Source organism: Labeo rohita, chromosome 6, assembly GCF_022985175.1.
Source record: "Labeo rohita strain BAU-BD-2019 chromosome 6, IGBB_LRoh.1.0, whole genome shotgun sequence".
NCBI lineage: Eukaryota > Metazoa > Chordata > Actinopteri > Cypriniformes > Cyprinidae > Labeo > Labeo rohita.
Genome location: NC_066874.1, coordinates 29707587 through 29732858, shown reverse-complemented (window position 1 = coordinate 29732858; position 25272 = coordinate 29707587). Strand labels below are relative to the sequence as shown.

General features: G+C 33.7%; 1 protein-coding gene across 1 annotated transcript in view; it reads right to left on the bottom strand.

The window, feature by feature from the left end:
* tafa3a (TAFA chemokine like family member 3a) overlaps window positions 1–24879 on the bottom strand; it is a 106930-nt gene extending 82051 nt beyond the window's left edge. Inside the window, exon 1 of the mRNA XM_051113557.1 lies at window positions 24430–24879. The gene's annotated coding sequence lies outside the window, so the exon portion shown is untranslated. The remainder of the gene's footprint in view (window positions 1–24429) is intronic.
* Window positions 24880–25272: the final 393 nt, after the last annotated feature.

Below are 25272 nucleotides of genomic sequence, written 5' to 3'. Positions count from 1 at the left end.
CATTCAGCCTCAAAACACCAACTCGTTGGGTGTATATGGGCATATTCATTCAGTATGCCCAACCAATGATATGCTCCTTCACAGCCCGTACCATAATGTGCTATAGCCAGTCTTTGAAGTGAGAAAAGGCCAAAGCAGCCATGTGCTTCAGAAGGAAGAGAGATCAATAAACAAAATATAATGCATGGAAGTAAGTGAGAATGGTTTGTTCAAGTAAAAAAATACCACTAACACAAGCCGTTTGGACACACTGAGAAACAGAGCATCCTTTCAAAATTATTTCAGGGATGTCGGTGGATATGGAGATGTGGGCTGTAGGTCAGAGCCCTGTTTAAAAGTTAATTTAGACATAGACAGATTTTTCTCACTAAAAACCCTCTAAGTGCCCATTTATGCGGATCGTACAACTTTATGGCCAGACTTCCGTGAGGCCATTCATCACTGTGGTCATTAAAGAGAAGATTTTCTTAGTGTATTTTTAATGTTCAATAAAATTAGGTAAAACGTTATACGATATAATAAAAGCCATAAGGTTTTCATTATGATTTATGGATCTTTATAGCATACTGTTGTTCAAAAGTTTGGAAACAGAAGTGACAGCAAAGACATTTATAATGTTACAAAAAAACTGTATATCAAATGAATGCTGTTCATTTGAACATTATATTCATCAAAGCATCCTGAAAAAATGTATATCATAGTTTCCGCAAACATATTAAGCAGAATAACTGTTTTGCACACTGATAATAATAAGAAATGTTTCTTGAACAGCAAATCAGCATATCAGAATGATTTCTGAAGGATCATGTGATACTGAATTCAGAAATAAATTGATTTTAAAAGACATTCAAATAGAAAACAGAGATTGTAATAATATTCCACAATATTGCACTTTTTTTATAATAAATGCAGGCTTGGTGAGAATAAAACATTAAAAAAATTAAAAATAAAATAAAAATACTTACCGACACTAAATTTCTTGAACGGTACACTCTTAAAAATAAAGGTGCTTCAAAAGGTTCTTCAAGCGATGCCATAGAAGAACCATTTTTGGTTCCACAAAGAACCATTCAGTCAAAGATTCTTTAAAGAACCATTTCTTACTTACCTTTTTATAATCTGAGGAAACACAAAGAACCTTTTGTGAAACAGAAAGGTTCTTCAGATGTTAAAGATTCTTTATGGAACCATTTAGACAAAAAGGTTCTTCTATGGCATTGTGAAGCACCTTTATTTTTAAGAGTGTAGTGTGATTATTTGACATTTAATTGTGGCCTTCTTGGAAAGACATCATCTCGAAAGTTTTGTGTAATGAGTTTTGTGTAAGTTCCGGAGAACACGTTCAGCTGTGGACGTGAATCAATAGCAACATCTGTCTGTTGTCAAAATTCTGAGTAATTTTGGAAGTGTGGAATTACTTTTACTCCAAGATCTGCATGTGTTCTTTGACGTTTAATTATGTGTATGCCAGTGTTTCCAGGAAAGCGCCATTACAAAGCAAATTATGTTTTACCCAAGTTGTGAGTTTGCAGTCTGAACTGCATGTGATGGCATAGAAAAAAAACATTGTAGAAGAGATGTCTTTCTATTGCATTTGCTTCACTGGCTGCATGCATGAAAACAAACAAACAAACAAAAAACACTACATAATGAGAAGAAATCAAATTGCTCTGATTTTAGAAAAAAAAAAACTTATTATGCCACTGCACATGCTGATTAAGGTGCATAATTTTTAAAATGTTAATATTTAATGCAACCAAATTAATGAGTTAAATTAATTGTTAAAAATAAAGTATGTGGTTAGAATAAATAAGACGGGGCCGCACGTTCTGCAGGAAACAAATTCTGCAGGAAACACTGGTGTGTGTGCATGCTTTATTTGATTGACAGGTCTTTTCCACTTGGCTGACACGCATTGAGAAAGTGGAAATACCGGCAGGGAGAGAGGGAACATCAGGGTTGGCGTCTCGAACACACACTCGCACGGAGAAAAAAAGATTGAGGGAGAGGAAGAGGAGGCGTTCATGGCCGTCTATGATTTGTCCGGATTTTTTGAGAGAAAGTAAACATGGATCAGGTTGTCAAACAGACAGGAGGCCATAGAGTGGGAAAAGAGAGCATGTCAGGTTCCAGCGATGTGGGCAGCTCTTCCTTCCTGTGAAAAGTAGAGCAGAGCTCATCCAATCTTGGCGTGCCTCTTTCTCTCACACGTTATCGTTTTGTTTTTTTTCCCCGCTGAACTCTAAGTGATGGTTCCGTAGCTCGGAGAAATTAGTCACCTCCACAGATGCAGAGGCACTGCAGATAAGCCATTGTCTTCTCTCCTCTTATATAATAATTCTTGACACTGTCTCAAAATGTTGCTTCGAAATCCAACCCGTCGCAATGCCTGGAATCTAAAGTAAAACCTGCGGGACTGCTCTTAAAATCCTTCTTGAAGCAAACCCGGAGAATGTAACGGCTGAGAAGTTTTTCTCATTGAGTGACTATGACATAAATATTCAAGATGTCCAACCGTATGTGCCTAATGGGTCTAATTTGTAAAGAGCAGCATTTTTGGTTTCCTGGTGATCTATCAGTGAGTGTACAAATATTAAGAATCAAAATATTTTTGTGCATGCAGCAAGAACGTGATTTATACAGACTAGAGAGCATGTCACAGAACTTGTTTTTTACTGATGAAAAAGCCCATTGCAAAACTCACCACCATGATGCTATGTTCTGGATGGTTGCTATCATTATTTTTACAGTTTTTTTTTCCACTGCCAGATGATTATGAGTTTGATTGCTTGGAAAAGTAATGGACCTATTACACCTCTTCTCAATTAGCAATTAGGGGTGTGCGATAATAACAAAAAAATGACATCTCTATTTTCTGGAATTTTGTTGATAACGATAATTAGACGATATTTGGCTGATAGTTGGCTGTTATTGTGTCATATTTTGGCAGGTTTATGACTGTTGTGGACAGTTGACTCCCAAAGCTTTTTATATTTTTCATATTATGATATTATGTTGTTGCAGGAGTAACAGAAATTAACTTTTAATTTTAAATTGATTTTTACCTTTCATGGGCATTTTTACCTTTATAAGGCCATTTTTTCTAACATTATGAAATGTATGCATCATCTTTTGTGTCAAATTCTTACATTTAATCAATAAATTCAAATAGTAAGACACTATAGGGCTGTTACCAATCAAATGAAATCAGTATCAACAAAATATTTATTTGAATGCACAGAATCTGTATCTGAAGTGGCATTTAGATGCATTTACACAGAATGAATGATGGACATCAATGCAGTTAACCTGCATATATATGCATATTTAATGTTTTATGTTTATAAAAATAAAATGCTGAATACTGATATTTCATATAATTGGAGAAAAAACTTTAAAAATAAACCTAAAATAGCAGGTGGTGGCAAATTACTGCTTGAGTGAATAGTTGAGTCATTCATTCAACCGATTCATTCAAACAGCTGATTGATTCAGTAACGAAACACTGTTGTGTGTTGCTGTGGCTATGTTTTGAATTATTTTCATTGACGAAATGGAGCAAAAACAGGAACTTGTCTATATTGTAAGTTAATCATTATTATCTTTTAGTGTTTATTGAACTGTTCATCAGTTCGATATTACATTTGCAATCGATTTGGAGAAAACGTTACTCTTTGTGTGATATTAACTTGGAATTTTGGGTAAATTCGACATGTATTTTCATTAGTGCTGGGCAACGATTAATTTGTGATTAATCACACCCAAAATACGTTTTCGTGTACATAATATATGTGTGTGTATATTAATTATATATATATATATATATATATATATATATATATATACACACATATACATGCATATTTTAAATAAATATATTGTTTATATATTAAATATATTTATATATAACATAAATTACATGAAAATAAATATATATGTATATATTTTCAAAATATATACTGTATGTATGTGTCTTTATATACATAATAAATATACACAATACACACACATTTATTATATAAACAGAACCTTTTATTTTGGATGTGATTAATCGCAATTAATCGTTGCTCAGCACTCACTTTAATAGACTAAATCATGCATGTGAAAGCATTAACTTATTGGCTAACTGTACTCTCTATTTGTGTTTTTGTTTGGTTTTTACAATATACTCAATAATGTCAAATCGCATACGCCTATTGTTTAAAGAACAATTACAATATTATCGTAGACAATATATATCACACACCCCTATTAGCATTATGTATATTTTATCACTGAATGAAAAAGCAAAAACTGTACTTTTAGGGGTACAACAGGAACAACTTTGTATCTTATCCACCCCTACAAGATACATGTCAGTACCCTGAGTGGTAATTTTGTGCCCTTAAGGTACTGCTATGAACCTTTTAGGGGAAAATCAGGTACAAAGATGTTCCTTTGAGAGTACTGTTTCAGTGACAAGATACATGTTTGTGTGTGTGTGTGTTTTGAGTGTTTCCTGGCTGATGCTGTTTTCTAAGCTTCTTAGTTCCATAGAAAATCGAAATCAGTAAGATGAATGTGTGAATTAATACTTTCAGGTTAAATAAGTGTCAAATTCCTTCAGGCTGATTTCCAAAAAACTCATTTTTGAAGATCTCAGACATTTAAATTAGATATGCGGAGGGCACAAAATGTCTTTCCATCACCTTGCATTCTTGTGCTATGATATAAAAGCTAAGGAGACACTGTCAGAATGTTTTAAAAGTAATAAAAAATCATTCTCAAATATGAATTTTACATATGCACCACATCCAGACAAACCCCAATATTGTAATTTACCAGCAGATGGCCGCTAGCGAGTGTTGTAACATCGTTTCACCAGTAGATGGTGACTGGCAAGTGTCTTTTTGAGTATTATGAGACATTTCTGCAAGTGGTATTACTTCTTTCTCCTTTTTTTAAACTTTGATTGAAAATAACATAAGCAATCACATAACAATATCGCCACCTATGGGCCTGGCATGGAAATGCATTTTTACATTCACTCACAAAACTTTTGCAGTAAGCATTATAGTATAGTTTTTCCTCCCACCTCTTATTATTCCATCACAAAAAGTTTGAGAGAGAGACTGCAAAGTTTCTCAAGGGATGGCAAAAAGTTGTGCGAGAGCGTGCAAAAGTTTTGTGAGTTTCTCAGGGGAGCGTAAAAGAGATTGCGAAAGCATTTAAATATAATGTAATTTTTTTCCCCATCACTACATCCCTTTAGGGACTCTGTGGGAAATAGTGTTTAAGCATCACAAAGCAGAGGATAAATGCATTATTTATCCTCCATTCTTTTAACACAAACCCATTCGGACTTGACTTTCCGGGCTTGATGTTTAGAGAAATACAACAGCAACAGCCTAGACCAATGACTTACGTGTTTTAATAACGTCCTGACATGGTGAAACTATTTAACGATTGTGCTCCGAAGCATATTTGTTCCCTTCTAGCACCCATGACTAAATGAAAGACCTGTAAATCTCAGCACAGTGTTAGACTGCCACGATGGTCGTAAGAACGGCGAAAACAAGCCCATATTGTGTTTGACTGCTAAAACTGACAGGCTCGATTGGACCGTGAAGGATTTGACTTTGCTCCCCCGCAAAACGTGCCAGCGATACGGAATCTTTTTGTGATCGCTCGTTAGCTTTTCAAACGGCTGGCGAATTGCTTCGATCGTGAAATCAAGTCACATCTCTGCATGTAGCTATAGCGCTTTCACATATACATGTGAGAGAAAATGACTTGATCAAAAGGCCATGTGCCCAAAGCTGCCCTTGAGCCAAGTTCAAGTCGTGGGTGGGGTTCGGGGTGGGGAGAGAGATAACAAAAGCGCATATTCCGATATGTGTTTCATATTCTTTGTCACAGATCAAGGCCAAGACAAGGCGGCATGGAATGAATTTATGATCAGAGACCTCCTTTGAAGTTCTGGCTGTTCTTTCAAAGAATTGTCTGACGATGAGTAACTTGAAGACTTTCTATGTTAGGTCAGAAGAAAGTGCCCTAGCAGGTGGTGAAAAAAAGAAAGAAAAAGCGAGTGAAATCTTTCCTCTGTCGATCTTTCGATCTCTGCTCTGCCAGCTTATTTATTAGACATGAGAGGGTCAAAAACTGCCAGGGGCGCCCATTTCAATCTGTCAACTCTTCACTGCTGCGCTTTGCACCCGGGGACTCCCGCCCCCAGCCCTGCCTGACAAGCGCGAAACGCGGAAACCTTTCACGTAATTGTGCGCTTTATTGTCTCGTATTCCCCTAATTACAATCAGAGAGGGGTCGTTTCTGCCCCGACAAAGAAATAACAAGCATCAGAGAAAAATAACAACCGATTGCCGTAGCCTATAATTGCGATTTTCAGCCCCAAATTGCAGCCTAATGATTACAGGCGTGGGGCGGACCTGGCAGAGGTTGCTGGGATGCATGAATGCTGCTTGAGAGAGAGAGAAACAGAGAGACAAAGAGAGAAGGAGATGACAGAGAAAGCACAGAGAAGCACAGTTTCTTTAGCTATAGGCAGATTTCATTGTATGGATTTCAGTTCTTTTGTTTTTTGTTTTTTTCATTTTCTTTGTTTCTTTGTTATGATGGCATACGATTCTTGGGAATATTTTTAATTCCTTCATCCTTTATTTATTTTTTTGATTTATACATTTATGTATAGATTTTATCAAGACACACACATGCACATACATACATACATACAAGCATCATTATTATTCGATTTTTAAAACCGTTTTCTTCTAAACCAAGAGTGTTATATGGTACATAAAGATTCATTATTTAACATGTAAAAATCTATTATTATTTATTATTAATTTTACCCATCATAAAATATAAAATGTTATATTTGTAAAATATGTGAAATATGGTACAATAGTTAATGTGTAAAAAAAAAAAGAAAAATTTATTTATTAATTCATTCATTCATAGACAAAAATAGGAAGTTACATTTTTGTTTTAACATTTTTGTTTTAAAACAGTGAAATACGGTATAATATTTAATGTGTGAATATTTTAATGGTGTTGTTTTTTCCTTTATTTATTTATTTATTCATTCATTCATTCATTCATTCCATTCCATCATAAAAATAGGAAATGTTCAATTTTTTAAAACTATATTTTTTAACAGTAACAGTAACAATAATAATTGTATTTAATGTATGAAAAATATTATTATTATTATTATTATTATTATTAATAATAATAATAATTTCATAATTTCCATCACAATCAACATCACATCAGTTGTGCCAATCAGTTACTTTATTTGGTGAGACAACAGTGACAACTTGAGATGGAAAATAAATAAATAAATAAATTATTTTAAAAATTAGCAAAATATTAAATATTGTGTAATTTATGATTGAGCTGCAATTTTGTGAAATTGTGAATATTATCATATTACATAAAAATATTATACTTAATTTTTCTGTGTATTTAGGACTCATAAAATGATAGTTATTAAATTATCATTATTATTATTAGCAAGACCAATTTTATTCCAAAATTTCCACTGCTGTCATTTCCAGAAGTAATGGTGACCTGAGATGTAGTGAAATGACAGTGTATACACTTTTGGACACGGCTAGTAGACAAACTTACTTTGAAAAGTAGGAAATTAATTTTCCACAGGGCAAAAGTGCCCATAGTTGAAGAAACACCCAATTACAACCACTCCTGTTCCATCACAGAACGCAAGATCAACACCCGTTTTATCTGAAAACGCAAAGCCAACCGAATGTTCAGCGCTGTGTCGAGAGCTGACAGTAAAGGCCTCAGGACGTTCTGCGGCATTGGAGATAATGGAGATTTGGGAAAACAGAAAGGGGAAGGAATAAGGGCTGCCAAACGCCGACACGCTACAACAAGCATGGCATGGGTGTGTGGCAGGAGCGGGAACCCACAGCAGGGGAGGGCAAGTGGGACGACTCCAGCTTAGATGGCAGCCTCTGAGGCCGGTTCCAGCTCTGCCGCGATTATGCTGTCAGGAACGTGGGCGGTACATCCGTGACTTGTAATGGTGGAGCACAACTCCACAGCGTATGCTCTCCATTTGCAAACACCTCATGTCTTAATTATACATTGTGCTCACTGTAAACAAATGAGATGATCATTATATATATAGGACTTTTTTATAGGACTGTCTACAGGTAGTTTAAGGACACAATTCTCATGCAAACCAATTTTTTTGTCATATGTGACCAGTTGTAAGGGTATATTTTTTTAAATTAAGATTTATACATCATCTGAAAGCTGAATAAATAAATAGGGTTTGTTAGGATATGACAATATTTGGCCGAGATACAACTATTTGAAAATCTGGAATCTGAGGGGGGAAAAAAAACAAAATACTGAGAAAATCACCTTTAAAGTTGTCCAAATGAAGATCTTAGCAATGCATATTACTAATCAAAAATTAAGTTTTGATATATTTCCGGTAAGAAAATTTACAAAATATCTTCATGGAACATGATCTATATTTAATATCCTAATGATTTTTGGCATAAAAGAAAAATTGATAATTTTGACCCATACAGTGTATTTTTGGCTATTGCTACAAATATACCCATGCTACTTATGACTGATTTTATGGTCCAGGGTCACATACTATTCCAAATGATTGTTATGATTACCTCCTCAGGCAAAAACCTATTTATTTTTTATAGTATAATTTCCAGCACTATGCATTACTATAAAAAGGTTATTTTGAAACCAGTTTGCACTTTTATTCAACAAAGATGCATTAAATTAAACAAAAGTGACAGTAAAGACATTCACAATGTTATAAATATTTCTATTTTAAATAAATGCTGTTCTTTTGAACTTATGCTATTTAACATTTTCCACAAAAATACAAACTGTTTTCAACAACATTCAAAAAAAATTTTTTTTGAGCAGCAAATCAGAATATTAGAATGATTTCTGAAGGATCATGTGACACTGAAGACTGGAGTAATGATATAAAATCAACCAAAAATGTTTTTATATCTTACAAAATTATATTTTAATATCTATTTTTCAGTAGTCTGGTTCATTTATGGTGATGAAATTTGCCTGGCAACAATGATTTTTTTTTTCTCTAGCAAGTAGGGGTTTTTTTTCTTTTTGTCACACACACCAATAAAATACAAGCTTTTAGATTGTGTTCAGATCTGTATTGTCACTAGGGTTAATTTGTAATGACCGAAATGCATTTTTCTTTTGCTTTTGATGTAAATAGACCTTGCAATGTAATCTGCTGTCTTCACGGTTTAATTAACAAACTCAGTTCTCACCCCAGCTTTGAGAATAATAATAAGCCACCAAGTCACACCGTCATTAAACCCAGTGATTGAAACCACGCTGCTGTACCAGAAACATCATTGTCGCCTAAATGCCAGCCGCATCTCAATTTGTCCATCCGTGCTTTCCGAACATGTAAGCGAAAGTAAACTAATGAGCGTGCGATCTGAAATCAGGTAGGGAGGAAAATTGAAAAAGTCGCGCTAAGCTGATCATCAAAATTTCAGCCTTGGACGATATTTTTCTACACAGCCCTGCTATATTGAGAGAGCTTATGGTAATATGGTTTGCTTTGAGAGTGGCATATTGAAAATAAGTCCGGTGGGATCGAAAAGAGAGTGTGGAGAGAGGAATCCGGCCCTGAGCAATTTCACTGTGTTTACACAGCGCCTCACAACAAGACTGCCACATAAACTCAGCCTGATGGAGCCCAGGGCAACCAGTGGGCATACACAGACCAGCTAGCGGACTGTAAGAATTATATTCAAGATAGAGCAACACACGCTATATTGCAGTAAAACACAACTGCTGTAGCACATACACAATTGCATTTGCATGTAGGAACAACAACAGGAGGTGGAGACAGAACTACTGTATGTAGATACATAGGAAAGTAACATTACAAATAAAATCTCTTTATGAGATCAGAGCAATGAGATTAAATGGAGATTTATCCACTGAGAAAAAGACTTAAATGTGTCTTATCTATGAAAATAACCCATCGTTTCACTAGATAATACCCTTCTTCCTCAGCTAGGATCGTTTACAACTGCATTTGGGATGGTTTGAAGCCGCATTTAAACTGCATTTTGAAAGTTCAAAATCGGGGCACCATAGCAGTCCATTATTTGGAGAAAAATCCCGAAATGTTTTCCTCAAAAAACATAATTTCTTTACAACTGAAGAAAGAAAGACATGAACATCTTGGATGACAAGGGGGTGAGTACATTATATGTGAATCTTTGTTTTGGAAGTGGATGTCTCCTTTAAGTAGCATGGGTTTACTTTTAGCAATAGCCAAAAAATACACTGTATGGGTCAAAATGATTGATTTTTCTTTTATGCCAAAAATCATTAGGATATTAAGCAAAGATCATGTTCCATGAAGATACTTTGTAAATTTCCTACTATAAATATATCAAAACGTACTTTTTGATTAGTAATATGCATTGCTAAAAACTTCATTTGGACGACTTCAAAGGCGATTTTCTCAGTATTTTGATTTTTTTGCACCCTCAGATTCTAGATTTTCAAATAGTTGTACATATCTTAACAAACAAATATAAAACTTATTTATTCACAGGGTTCAGATTTGCTAAGATACAAAAGTGTGCAATCAAAAAGAGAGTGTGAAGAAATGAGGACTATGCTACTAATCAAACTGACGTAATTTTGTAGCTCTCTGCTCATTTGAGTCGTTTTTTATGTCTGTTTAATTTCTTCTTATTTCTTTAAAATCATCTGAGAAGAAGCTGGTATTTCAGTAAAACAGACGTAAGAGTTATGAAAGAGCTTCTTCTGAGCAATAAAAATGCTCTGTGGAGATATAAGCACACACACAAACAAGATTCCTACAGGAAATCTTTTTAATATCTCAGCTTATTCTCATAGACAGTAAGGTTAGATAGAGATCAAATGTAGAAATAAAAAAATTAATATATGTGACCCTGGACCACAAAACTAGTCTTAAGTCACTGGGATATATTTGTAGCAATAGCCAAAAATACATTGTATGGGTCAAAATTATAGATTTTTTTTTTTTATGCCAAAAAACATTAGGAAATTAAGTAAAGATCATGTTCCATGAAGATATTTAGTCAAATTCCTACTGTAAATATATCAAAACATAATTTTTGATTAGTAATATGCATTGCTAAGAACTTTATTTGGACAACTTTCAAGGCCATTTTCTCTATATTTTTATTTTTTTGCACCTTCAAATTCCATATATTAAAATAGTTGTATCTCGGCCAAATATTGTCATATCCTAACAAACCATACATCATTGGAAAGGTTATTTATTCAGCTTTCAGACTGTGTACAAATCTCAATTTTGAAAAATGTACCCTTACGACTAGTTTTGTGGTCCTGGGTCACATATATTAAAAGTGATTTTACTGTGGTCTTTATTTATGTAAAAAAAAATCCATACTGTATAATACTGTTTGAGGCCAAATACTGTATGCAAACGCAGAACGCACACAAACACAAGAGGTGGGGTTTATCGCATGAACCAACCACAGTCTGTTAAAACTCAATGGGCTCAGGGGGAGGCCAGAGAGACGCGGACTCCTGCTGTAACTTTACCTACTATATATATATATATGTTTGTGTGTATGTGTAGAAGAAGATGATCTGAGACAACGTTCATGCGTGAATGAAACATAACTGACATCTCATGAGCCATGAAAAAGCAACTGCTGGGCAATAACACTTTCCTCTGGGGACGTAAGGAGGCAGAGCGAGATAGAGAAGAAAAAAATGAGCGCAATCCAGACCCGGTGGCCAAAAGAGAAAGAATGAGTCTGCGAGAGATGTATTTCCTGTTTTAATCTCAAAGGAACACACCGTGCAGGATGAGGGGATGTTCTCGCTCTGGTGGGAGGCGGCGATGGCACACTGACGACTCCTAGGCAACCAATTTGTTTGTTTATTGTCTTGGTGTTTTGTCGCGGTTACAGTTCATTGCAGTCTGCCTCCACTCCAGCACGCTCTTTTAAATGGCATCTATAAAACATGCAGCCTCTTTCCCCCGTCTTCCTCATCCCTCTCTCACGCTCTGCCGTTTTTGTATCCCCTTTTCTTTCTCCATCCCTTTATCCCTTCCCTCTCCTTCCCTCCCTCTGTTTCTTTCAGTAACTCGTTCTTCTCTCTCTCTTTGTCTCTCACTCCTCACATCAGTCAAGCATTATGTGGCAGCACAGAAGCTTCCAGGATGCCCACTCACATTCTCTGCGCTCACAAAGCCGCCCTGCTCTCTGCTAAATCCAATCACACACCGAGCTGCATTCGACAAAGAGCACATCGGCACAGGGAATAATCGCTCGCAAAATATCCGCAAGGTTACGCTGTTGCATAATTGAGGTTATGCGAGTAATTATAGCTCTTTATGCATCAACAATAAAATTCAGTTTTGCGGATATTCCTGTGTAAAGGTGAAGTCAAAATAATGACTGTTTTCAAACAGGTTTCTAAATCGCTCTACCTGCTTGTCATTGGTTGGAAAAAAGGAAAGCCCGGCCTCCAGACTCACGTTATTGGATGTCTGCCTGCAAACAAAATAAAGTTCCAAAACCTTTTTTTCACGTGAATCAACCTGTATTAAACTGGAATAGGAGAAAATAAGTAATAATAATTTTCCAGTTTAATGCCGTTAAAAATATTTAATGCAGGGGTGGAGCCAGGGTTGGCCATGCCACTCACAACTGCTGCTTCTCTCTTTTTTCTTGACAAGAAGTGCATTTATTTAGTCGCAAAACATCTTCACGACCACATCAAACGCAAGACTTTTCAAATGCACACTTCACTTCAGCGGCAGGAAAAGGTAGAACAACATGTGAACTGCATTCAGATAAGATATTGTCAGCCCATATGTTAGTAAAAACGAATTTACCAAACTTACTAGCTGCTGTGATGTCTGTTTATCCAAAAACACTAAATAAAAAAGAGGAAATCAATAACTTTGTAGCTTTCTATATTTAATTTAGTATTTAGTGTTTGATAACTTTATTCAGTTTCTGTATCTTTTCTGAAAGGCAAAGGTTCTTGAGTTTTTTTAAGTTCTCTTAAATTAGAAGTTGTTGTTTTTTTCAAGTGTAATAAATGTTAAAATTGATAGCTCTCAATTATACTGTAATGTATAAAAAATAAAGATTTTCTGAAGACATCTGTAATACTGTTATCAGTAATACCTTCAGTCATAAAAACAAATATTTAACAAACATTAGAAATATACCATCTTTAAGCTGTTTCTACATTAATTTGAATGTGAAATTATTGCAATATAAAAGTATATTTAAAAACTTTAATGTTAGGTGGGATTAATTGCAATTAATCGCAGTTCATTTCAGAAAAAATGTGTGATTAATTCGTTCTTTTTTTAATCAATTGACAGCACTAGAGAAAATATTTTAACAGAGAAAAAAGCATAATCACCTTTTTCACAATATAGGTCTAGAAATGAAATTAAAAGAAAACTAAGCACTATTACAATTAGGTTTTTTTTGTAGGGTTGCAGAAGTTAACATTAATTTATGAATGTTTAAATTGAAAGTTCAATTCTGTGGAAATTATTAATTCCATTTTCACTTACATTTATTTAAATTAAAGGGGCCACAAGGTTGTGCTAGAAGAAAAATATATTTTTAAAAAAGCTGAGGTTAACACAGTTGTTATTAATTAATTTAATTTAATTTAATTTTTTTCTGGGTTTGATACTGTTACTATTTCCATTTGTGACCCTGGACCACAAAACAAGTCATAAGGGTGAAATTTTCTGAAATTGAGATTTACACAGCGGAATAAATCAGCTTTCAATTGATGTATGGTTTGTTAAGATAAGACAATATTTGGCCAAGACACAACTATTTGAAAATCTGGAATCTGAAGGTGCAAAAAAAATCTAAATACTGAGAAAATCGCCTTTAAAGTTGTCCAAATGAAGCTCTTAGCAATGCATATTACTAATCAAAAATTATGTTTTGATATATTTACGGTAGAAAATTTACAGTATCTTCATGGAACATGATCTTTGCTTAATATAAGCAAAGATCATAAAAGAAAAATCATAAAGGCATAAAAGAAAAATCGATCATTTTGACCCATACAGTGTATTTTTGGCTATTGCTACAAACATAACCATGCTACTTAAGACTGGTTTTGTGGTCACATTTGTCCAAAGACTGTCCAAAGTACAAAACTGTTAGATTAATCACAATTATTTTTTATAGAAAGTAGTGCTGGACAACAATTAATCATGATTAATCATGAGTAATCGCATCTAATATAAAAGTTTTTGTCTACATAATATATTTTATGTGTACTGCATATATTTATTATGTATCTATAAAGACACACACATGCATGTATATATTTAAGAAAAATATGTTACGTTTATGTATTTATATATAATATAAATTCTATATATAGAAAGCCATATTTTAAAGCACATATAATATTAATATTAATAAAAATAAAATTAATAAGAAATATTTAATAAATAAAATTATTAAATTATTAATTATTAATAAAATTATTAAAATATTTAAATTGTGAAATATCTGCCACCAGCCATATCAATTTTGTCTTAAACATATATTTATGATTAAATTAATTAAATTAATACACATTACAATTCAAAAGCTTGGAGTAAGATTTTTTGTTTTTGAAACCAGACTCATATGCTCACAGAAGCTGCATTTGATCAAAAACAGTAAAAACAGGCCAAAACAAATAATAATTGTACTTACTGAAATATTATTAACATTTAAAGTGATTGTTTTCTATTTTAATGTATCAAATACATATCAAATATGTTGTTTTACATACAAAATATATAATTTAATTTCTGTGACTTTAAGCTGAATTTTCAGCATCATTACTGGATTTTTCAGTGTCACATGATCCTTCAGAAATCATTCTAAAAGTTCTTATTATTAGAGTTGAAAACAGTTGCACTGCTTAATATGTTTTGTTAAAAACGTGATGCATTTGTTCAAGATTCTTCGATGACTAGAAAGTTAAAAAGAACAGCATTTATTTGAAATAGAAATAATAAATGTCTTTACTGCGCCTTTTGATCAATTTAATGGATCTTTGCTGTATACAAGTATTAATTTACATAACTCTGTGACCATCTACATCAGGAATCTTCTTCTCTTCCTCACGATCTGTGCTATTCTGTTTGTTGTTGTTTTGTCAAGGCTTTGTCATTGTTCTTGCACACATACACAGTGAGATAAGCCGCGGCTCCTATGAGCCATCACAGCTTTTTCAATTGGCTACACAACTGAGCTTTGGACACATTACGTAGAGTGTGACATCCATCTCAATGTGTGCTGTAGCTGCTATATTTGCAGATTCAATGCTCTGTAGTGGCTCTGAATTGGTAATTCAAGCATGCTGTTTTGAGACTGCTTTAGTACTTTTAATTACAAACCCAAAGATTAGGATTCAAAGGAGGAAAAATCCCCAACGCTGCTTTATTATCCATGCTGGCTCTGTAAGTATGTAAAAAACAGGTGGATGCGCTAAAATGAATGAAAACACATTAAGGGAAGACGGTAAATAGGAAGACTGGGGCTAGTTGTCGCCCAAAAAAAGCTTTGGGTTTGTTGTCACAAAACATGGGGTAAGTTGTCACAATGGAATCTGCTATTAAACACACTATTATAAGTTTCCAGCTAAATTTAGAGAGTGAAACATTTATAAAACACTAAACGATTCATGAAATGCAAAGAACCTCACAGTTCCTGAGCGCTTGTGGCAAGTTCCCTGTTTCATCCGTTTCAGGCCAGACTGGCTGCATGATTTTAATTTGACACAGCAACGGTGTGATTGCACCGAGCAGAGCCTCATTTCTGAGGCAGCAAGACAATGGCAAATCCATCTCGCATCGGTTGCAGTTCACTCTCACAAGCATGCGAAGCAATATCTCCAAATTACAGCCTCTGAAATTCGACAGGCTAAAGGCCGAGGACACGACTGCAGCGCTCTGTTCCTCAGGAAACAAAACAGGCTGGATGGGCCTCTCGCACCTCTGCCTCGCCTCCGCAATAAATCACCTGCCATCTCGTGCATGTATAGTGATCTTAAACACCCCTCCCTCTGAACAAAATCTGCCCGAGCGATGGTCTATGGTTGGTCGGTGTGGCTAGAAGTATAAGTTGGACTGTTATGAGAGATGCAAAGCAGTGGCTCTCAACTGGTTTTATATAACAACTGGTTCTCTCTCTTTCTCTCTCTCTCTAGGGCAAATAAGACAGAAAAATTCTCCATAACTGGACAAATCCCATTTCAAGAGGAAATGGATGAATCAGTCTTTATTTATTTAGATAAAGCATTTAATATATGAGTTAAAGTACAAATTAATATCTGAATATATTTATTTAATAAACCTGTATTATATTATGTTATATTATATTATATTATATTATTTTTTAGTGTGCATAACCTTTTTTTCCGAAACAATATAATTTATATATTATTTAAATAGATAAATAATTTGTTTATTTTTACTGTGTATACATACATACATACATATATATGATCTTGATATACCACAAAATTCAGTATTTTTTATTTATTTTAAATTTTTTTTTTTTTTTTCCCTCCAGAATATGTTAAATATTATGTGATATTATTTGTAATGATAATATGTGATGATAATTTTAACCAATTATGTAGCCAAAAAATACCACAAAATATATAATAATGTTATCTTAGCTGTTATATTATAGAGTGTATTGTATATAAAAATAGTGTAGAACATACGACTTAGTATATTTATTATAAAGTGCATATATATATATATATATATTATTTTTATTTTTTTTTTTTGACAATATTATTTCAAATGTAGTGATATATCAAGGGGAAATCGATGGTTGATGGACACAAGTCTTTATTTATTTAGTCAAAAATAATACAGTATAATATATAAGCTATTATATTATATTATATATTATGTTATATTATTATATTATATTATATATATATACTATTTAGTATATTTTATATGTATTATATAGTGCATGCATATATATATATATATATATATATATATATACTAAATAGCATATAATATATATGCATGCACTATATAATGAATAGCATAAAATATACTAAATACTAAACTAAAATATATTAAAATATACTATATATATATATATATATATATATATATATACATGCACTATATAATACATAACATAAAATATACTAAATACTAAACTAAAATATACTAATATATATAGGCTATATATATATATATATATATATATATATATATATTAGGCTACATATCGTACACAAATACTCTATAATGTGTACTCTATAAAAATAATATAATACGACATATATGCACCATATAATAAATTATAAATATTTACTATTTCCACAACAGTATTATTATATATTTTGTGATATTGTTTTACCATTTTTAATCTATCCAAGTAATATCACTAAATATATAATAATATAACTGTCTTAACTTTAACTTTTTGAAATTTGCATTTAGTATTGTTCTTGTTATTTCCAGGAAAGACTTGCAACTCATTTCTATGCCAGTTGAGAGCCACTGACGTAAAAACAAAAAGGCTGCTAGACACCACCTGCTTACCGGAAACTTCTGTTCCTGAAATCATCGTGCAACAGCAGAAGTGATTCATGCACCTGCTTCTTACACATACATATAGTTGCCGAGGAAAAACTAAAAGTGATAAAGATATGCTTCATGTGTAGTTCACTGATCCATTAGTCTTGTTCTAATGCTTCTGACCTTAAAGCAAATGTTAAGTCCTGTATAATTGCTACCGCAAATGTCTGTAAAAAAAGTATCTTGTCATCCTATTACCTCTAACGATTGCTGCATTGACCTGCCTTCAAGAGGAAGTCTGAGAGCTCCTCCTACGTGCCAGACCGCCATCTATCTATATCTCACAGATCAGAAGGTCACACACTCTCAAACGGATAGTACCTGAGCCTGACCAAGGCTAAAAATGAAAAACATCTGTTCATATCTAACTGGCTTTCACTATCTTGTCAGGTGAAACCGCTTACAAAAGCGCTCTTCATTAAAACGGTGTCATTTTCAGTGTAAGATATCAAGCTCATTAGATAAAAAAACACATTGTTCTTTGCAAGAGGAAGGAGAAATGCCAGGGATTATTTTCATCTTGTCAAGAGCAATATTCTGAAATAGATGAAAGTGGAGCTTCGCTGCAACTTTACTTAAAGGAATAGTTCACCTAAAGACCTAAAATGTCTATAGATAGAAGGAACAACAGAACGATAGATAAAATGATAGATAGATAGAAGAGTTCAACTTGAAGTCACAGCTTAGCTATTTGAGTTGACTAAACTAAAAATTTGGGTTGTTAAACTTAAAAGCTGGGCTTGCTACCCAGCTGCCTTAAAATTTTAAGTTGAATCAACTCAAATATGTAAGTTGCAACTTAGTACAACTTAACATTTCAAGTTGATTAAACTTTTTTGAGTTGACTGAACTTAAAATTTTAAAGGCAGCCAGATAACAAATTATTTTAAGTTGATTCAACAGATTGTTTTTTACAGTGTATGGTAATGTTAGTTAATGCAAATACAGTCATTCATTTACTAATGTTAACAAACAACTTTTGATTTCAATAATGCATTAGTAAATGCACTGAAACTAACATTAAGTAATATTCATAAATGCTGTAGAAGTATTGTATTTAACTGAAGTAGCCTAATTTAACAGATAGCACTGTTAATTTGACAACACTTCTTAAAGGGTTGTTTTGGACCCCATTGACTTTCATTGCATAGTTGGAATATCTTCTAAGTTTTGTAGAAGAAATAAAACCTTACATGAGAGTGTAAATGATGACAGAATTTGAATTTCTGACTGAACTAAAATGAAAAATTAATATGCAAGTGTGATATAGAGCTCACACTTGAGAAAGAAAACACCTCAGTTTTATTCAGAGGCTGAGCAAAAATAGGCAGATGCAGATGTTGTTATTTAAATGACCAAAAAAGATGACATTTTGAGAACTCGGAATGCAAATTAATGAAATTTTTATAACAGTATAGCAGCCTACTTTCATAAAAAGCATAAAAATATCAGTTGTCACTCCATCCACAGTATATTTTAAGATGACATTTAAATGCTTAGTTTTAGAAACTTATAATCTTCATCTACTCAGAAATTGTACATATGTGACCCTGGACCACAAAACCAGTCATAAGTAGCATGGGTAAATTTGTGGCAATAGCCAATAGTACATTGTATGGGTCAAAATGATCATTTTTTCTTTTATGCCAAAAATCATTAGGATATTAAGTAAAGATCATGTTCCATTAAGATATTGTGTAAATCTCCTACTGTAAATATATCAAAACTTAATTTTTGATTAGTAATATGCATTGCTAAGAACTTCATCTGGACAACTTTAAAGGCGATTTTCTCAGTATTTTGATTTTTTGCACCCTCAGGCTCCATATTTTCAAATAGCTGATCAATCAGATGTTGTTATACATGTCCAAAATATGACATTTTGAGAACATGAAATCTAAATCAATGAGCTTCAAATAACACACATAGCAGACTACATACATACATACTACTCAATATATATCTTAGCAAGATGATATTTAAATGCTTAGTTTTATGATCAAAACTCTGGGAAAAACATAATGCAATGCAATACTATAATATTTCATATGGATGTATAGATAATCAAAAAAAATCTTTAGTGAATGCTCATCTCAAATCTTAAAATATTAAAGTCTTCTTGGATGTACTTTATAAAAATCATCAAAAAGACATGATTTTTTGGATCATGATAAAAGACTTTTTACAGAGTTTTGATCATACTGATAATGTAGAGGCTTAGAAATTAATGTATCAAATATGATACAGTAGGTTTGTATGGTTGTAATTTGGAAATGTTGACTACATGCAATTTAACTTTGTAGGCATTTTGTGTAATGCTGATGAAAAATAGTGAAAAGCATGCCATGATTTTCTCAATATTTCGATTTTTTTTGCACACTCAGATTTTCAAATAGTTGTATCTCTGACAAATATTGTCCTATCCTAACAAGCCATACAATCAATGGAAAGCTTTCAGGTGATGTATAAATCTCACTTTTAAAAGATTGACCCTTATGACTGGTTTTGTGGTCCAGGGTCACATATGTGAAAATTATATATATATCCTTATAAGTAACCATATGGCAATATCACACTTGATGTAAGACTATATATGTATTTCCATATGGGGAAATACCACACAAGCTCTTCTTTTGAGTTTTGCACAGTGAGAAAGTAATGAAATTTGAATTTTTATTTGAATTTCAGAATTTGAGTAAACTATTCCTTTAATAAGAAAAACAGCACATTTTTCAGTGGAGCTGCTGAAAATGATCCGAAATGCCAATATGTGGGTGAAACGGAGCGTCTGTTTCAGTAATGCACTGTGATCTGTCATCAGACTGTCAAATGATGCTCTGAGACATGAGACAGATTGCGATGCTGTGACCTTTGTTTGCGTGACCCGGAGAGCATAACCAATTTAAGTTGCCCAGCAGACACGTTGACTTAAACTAACAGAGCAGCGCCGCATTTCGATGAAACAAACCCCCCAAAAAAATCCGCAGCTGCCCTTTGGTCCGCCTGTCAGCAATTCCCACAAATAACACGGCACAATAAAATCATCGCCCAACAGGCCCACAGGCGTTTTCAAAGGCTGCTGACGGCGATCTATAAAGCACAGTAATGGGTCACTTGTCATGGGGCGTGAAAGAGAAGATCTACGGCGGCTCTCCAGTCGCTCTCCCGGGAGCGCAATTAATCAAGGACGAAGAGTATCAGCATGCAACAAAAGCCGTAAGGTTATTACAGCCACTGTTCTGCTGGATGAAATGCGATGATAGCGCTAATTGCAAAAAACAGCTGACCGCACACGAGACGCGAAAAGCAAGATGAAGGGCAGATGAAAAGGATGGAGACAAAGGAGGGGGATGTAAAAGGAGGAGAACTTGTGTGCGAGTTGGTGAAGTCAGGGCCAACCCAGCTGACGAGATAAGCCGGGGTGTCTGCTTTCATTTCTGCTGCTCTGCTATACTTGTTCATTTTTACACTTAGGATTCATTAAGTCAATCTGCTAATACACAGGCTGTTCTCAGACCAAAGGCATTGTTAATTTGCCGTTTTGGACCCCATTGATTTTCATTGTATCGTTGGAACATCTTAAACCATACAGGTATGGAATGACATGAGGGTGAGAAAATGATGACAAAACGTACATTTTTGAGTGAACTAAAATGAAATATTAATATGCAGTGTGATTTAGCGAGAATATGCAGCTCACACTTGAGAAGGAAAACACTTCAGTTTTATTTAAAGGCCCAAACTGAGCAAAAATAGGCAACTTGGTGCATGTTGTTATTTATCACCAAAAAGAAGACATTTTGAGAACTTGAAATGCAAATCAGAAAGATTCTAATAACACATATAGCAGACCACTTACATAAAATGCATATAAATTTCAGTTTTCACTCTATATATGTCTTAGCAAGATGATATTTAAATGCTTAGTTTTATGATCAAAGCAAGATCTGGGCAAAATATTTAATGCAATGCAATACAATGATGATTGAGAGATGTATAGACAATTAAAAAATCTTTAGTAAATGTTCATTCTGAAATATGTGACCCACGACCACAAAACCAGTCATAAGGGTTAATTTTTTGAAATTGCAGTGTGATTTAGCAAGAATATGGAACTCACACTTGAGGAGGAAAAACACAGTTTTATTTAGAGGCCCAAACTGAGCAAAAATAGGCAATTTGGTGCAAATGTTGTTATTTATATGACCAAAAAAATTATATTTTGAGAACTTGGAATGCAAATCAGTGAGATTCTAAGAACACATATAGCAGACCACTTATATAAAATGCATATAAATATCAGTTTTCACTCTATGTATGTATTAGCAAGATGATATTTAAATGCTTAGTTTTATGATCAAAGCTCTGGGCAAAATATTTAATGCAATGCAATGCAATACAATGATGATTGAGAGATGTATAGATGTATAGACAATTTAAAAATCTTTAGTGAATGTTCATCTTGAAATATGTGACCCTGGACCACAAAACCAGTCATAAGGGTTAATTTTTTGAAATTGAGATTTATACATCTGAATAAATAAGCTTTCCCTGGATGTATAGTTTGTTAGGATAGGACAATATTTGATCGAGATACAACAATTTGAAAATCTAGAATCTGAGGGTGCAAAAAAATCAGAATATTGAGAAAATCTCCTTTAAAGTTGTCCAAATGAAGTTCTTAGCAGTGCATATTACTAATCAAAAATTAAGTTTTGAAATATTTACAGTAGGAAATATACAAACTGAAAAATAAGATTTTTGTTGGCTATTGCTACGAATATACCCGTGCTACCTAAAACTGGTTTTGTGGTCCAGGGTCACAAATAAATAAAAATAGCTTTTCTGCATATTCTGCATTAGTATTTTGCATTTACTCATTTTTAGAATTCTACTGAAAAGCCTTTTACTAAAAAAAAGTTTTAAAAAGTGTAAATTAATTATAAATCAAAAGGCAGATGGCATATAAAAGATTGTTTTTCTGCAAAGTTTTGATCATATTGATAATTCACAGGCCTTTGAAATGAATGTATCAAATATGATTAAGCAGTAGGCTTTATAGGGTTGTAATTTGGAAGTGTTGACCATGCAATTTAACTTTGTAGGCATTTTGTCCACTGTTGATGAAAAATAGTGAAAAGCATGCCAGAAAATGACTTATTCATATGGTTTATGATGCTACAGGTGTTCGTGACGAAACTTAATTTCCCATTACTCTCTGTTGGCAGTACGAGAATGATAAAACACACAGATAAAACATCAGTTAGTCTCCTATTGTGCAACCTTTGCTGTCCACTTTGTTGCAACAGCGCTAAAAAGCTTCCTAACAAAGCCCGTCTTTGTCAGTATATGAAAGGAGCTGAAGTTATATGAAAGTGCCCAACTGTGTCCATTTACTTCCAAACAAAATCACTCCAATGAACCAAACCACTTGTGAATCATCACACGCATCAAATCATAATTACGGCTTCAAAACTCTCTTAATTTCTTAGAAGGCTTTGAATTCTAATGCTCTAGAACAAATGTAAATGAGCTTTAGACAACCAAGTGAATATTTAATAACCGCAGTGCTTAGTAGAAATACAATTCAAGTTGAAATGAAGGAAAAATGGTGTTTATTAATTTATTTGCTTTCAGCTGCGCCATTTTTATACTTTAAACCATTGTGAGATTCATTGTCAGTGAGGGATAAACAGACAGTGCCTATAATAACCACTAGATGGCACAGTCTCTGAAGATATGATGTTAAAATCAATACGAAACGGCGTTCGAAATGCATTTTACTTCCTATTGTGACGCACTTCCTGGTGAAACAGTATATTCAATGAGGAAAAGGGGGAGGGGCTTAATGTTCAATTTTGATTGGATTGTGAAAAGTTGTGACTATATTTGGTTTTTAATGGGAGGAGCTTCAGAATGTCAGTCAAAACTTTCACAAACACTGGATTCCAACATGAGTTTGAAGATTTGGGACACAGTCACTGAATTTATTCGCAAAGATGTACCTTTGGCCTGCATCACAGATGCTGACTGACTATAATAATTCATGTTCGGTAATTATGGGTAATGTGACATTGATCTGCATCCCCCAATAACAATCAGCAATGATTCAGATCCAAACACAAGCCAATTTCCTTTTCAAATCCACCAGCACAGATGATTTCGCATCGGTCGCTGGATGTTCCTCATCATGTGTTCCAGTATATTAGGCAATATCAAACTTTAGTGGGCACCATCATCTTTTTATTAACCACCCAATCCATCAACATCACCATCAGCTCTGGTACGATCACTAGCATCTTCATCTTCATCTTCATAATCCTGGCTCTGTATCATCTTTTTGTAACCAGTGATTCCCATAATTCATAATTATGAAATAAATACATAGTAAATCTGGTATTCATAGACTTTAAATTAAGCAAAGGTAGAACAGCTGTCAATTATGTTCAAGGTATTCCCTATGATTATGTCTAGTCAGTAAAGTGCTCTCTCTCTATATATATTTTTTTTTCATTTTTTTATTTTATTTCTTATTAATGTATTTTTTGAGTTCTAAATCTGGAACGAAAATTCCAAAAACTGTAACAATTTCAAAATATATACTCAAAATAAAAAAAGAATCTAAAATCGAAGACTAACACGTTTTATGCTAATCAGTAGCAAGATGTACAAAGCTTTTTTTTTTTTTTTTTCATTTTCTACCGTTACCAATGCTAATTTGTGATATTAAATAATCCAGGACTTACCTGTCGTTGAGCTGTCAATAAAAGTGCAGGGATAACGCTCTCATTTGCTTTTCATTGTCAGAAGTAAAACCCCAGCAGTGCCAAAGACTGATAATTTCCCTTTGCGCAAAAACGATCCCAGGAAAAGCATCACCTACAGATTCAAACAAGAAAGCAAATGAAATTACAACGATTCCTTGCACCGGTTCAGAAAGTCTCAAATGAGTCCTCCAAACTCCCACTCTCCAAAGTTCCTTCAGATGCGTCTGAACTTTGCGCGCTGGAACGGATCTGAATGAGCATGTATGATGAGATCTTTAGTTGCAGTTATTGTAACGAAGGGTTCAAATGTGCAAAATCCCTTTATCCATTATAGGCTTCTCGTGTGGTTGTGGAGTGAGGGCTTTTGGCTGCTGCAGTCATGTGTTCAGGATGGCTGCTCGCTGTGTTGTGTGGAGAGGGATGGTGAGGTGCTCGACTCGCCTCTCAAGTGTTCACAGCTCTTCAAGCATCCGTTCGGAACCCATGGGAGATCTCCGAGCGCGCTGCGCTGTGGTGAAATGGCGCCCCCTGCTGACTGCGGACTCACTGTACGTGATACCAAATTGTATTTTTTTTAAGCAAAAGGCTACTGAATAATAGGGATGGTAAATGCTAATTAAATATGTAAAATGTGTGAATATTAAATAAAATATGTAAATATTAAGTATTTGATACTTGATTTTGATACAAGTATTGTAATATTAAGTATTTAATTAGATATTATATTATATTATAAAACAGCATATTTAATATTTGAATTAATATTGAAATATTAATATTTTTATATCTATTTAATATTTACATATTTTATCTTAGAGTTAC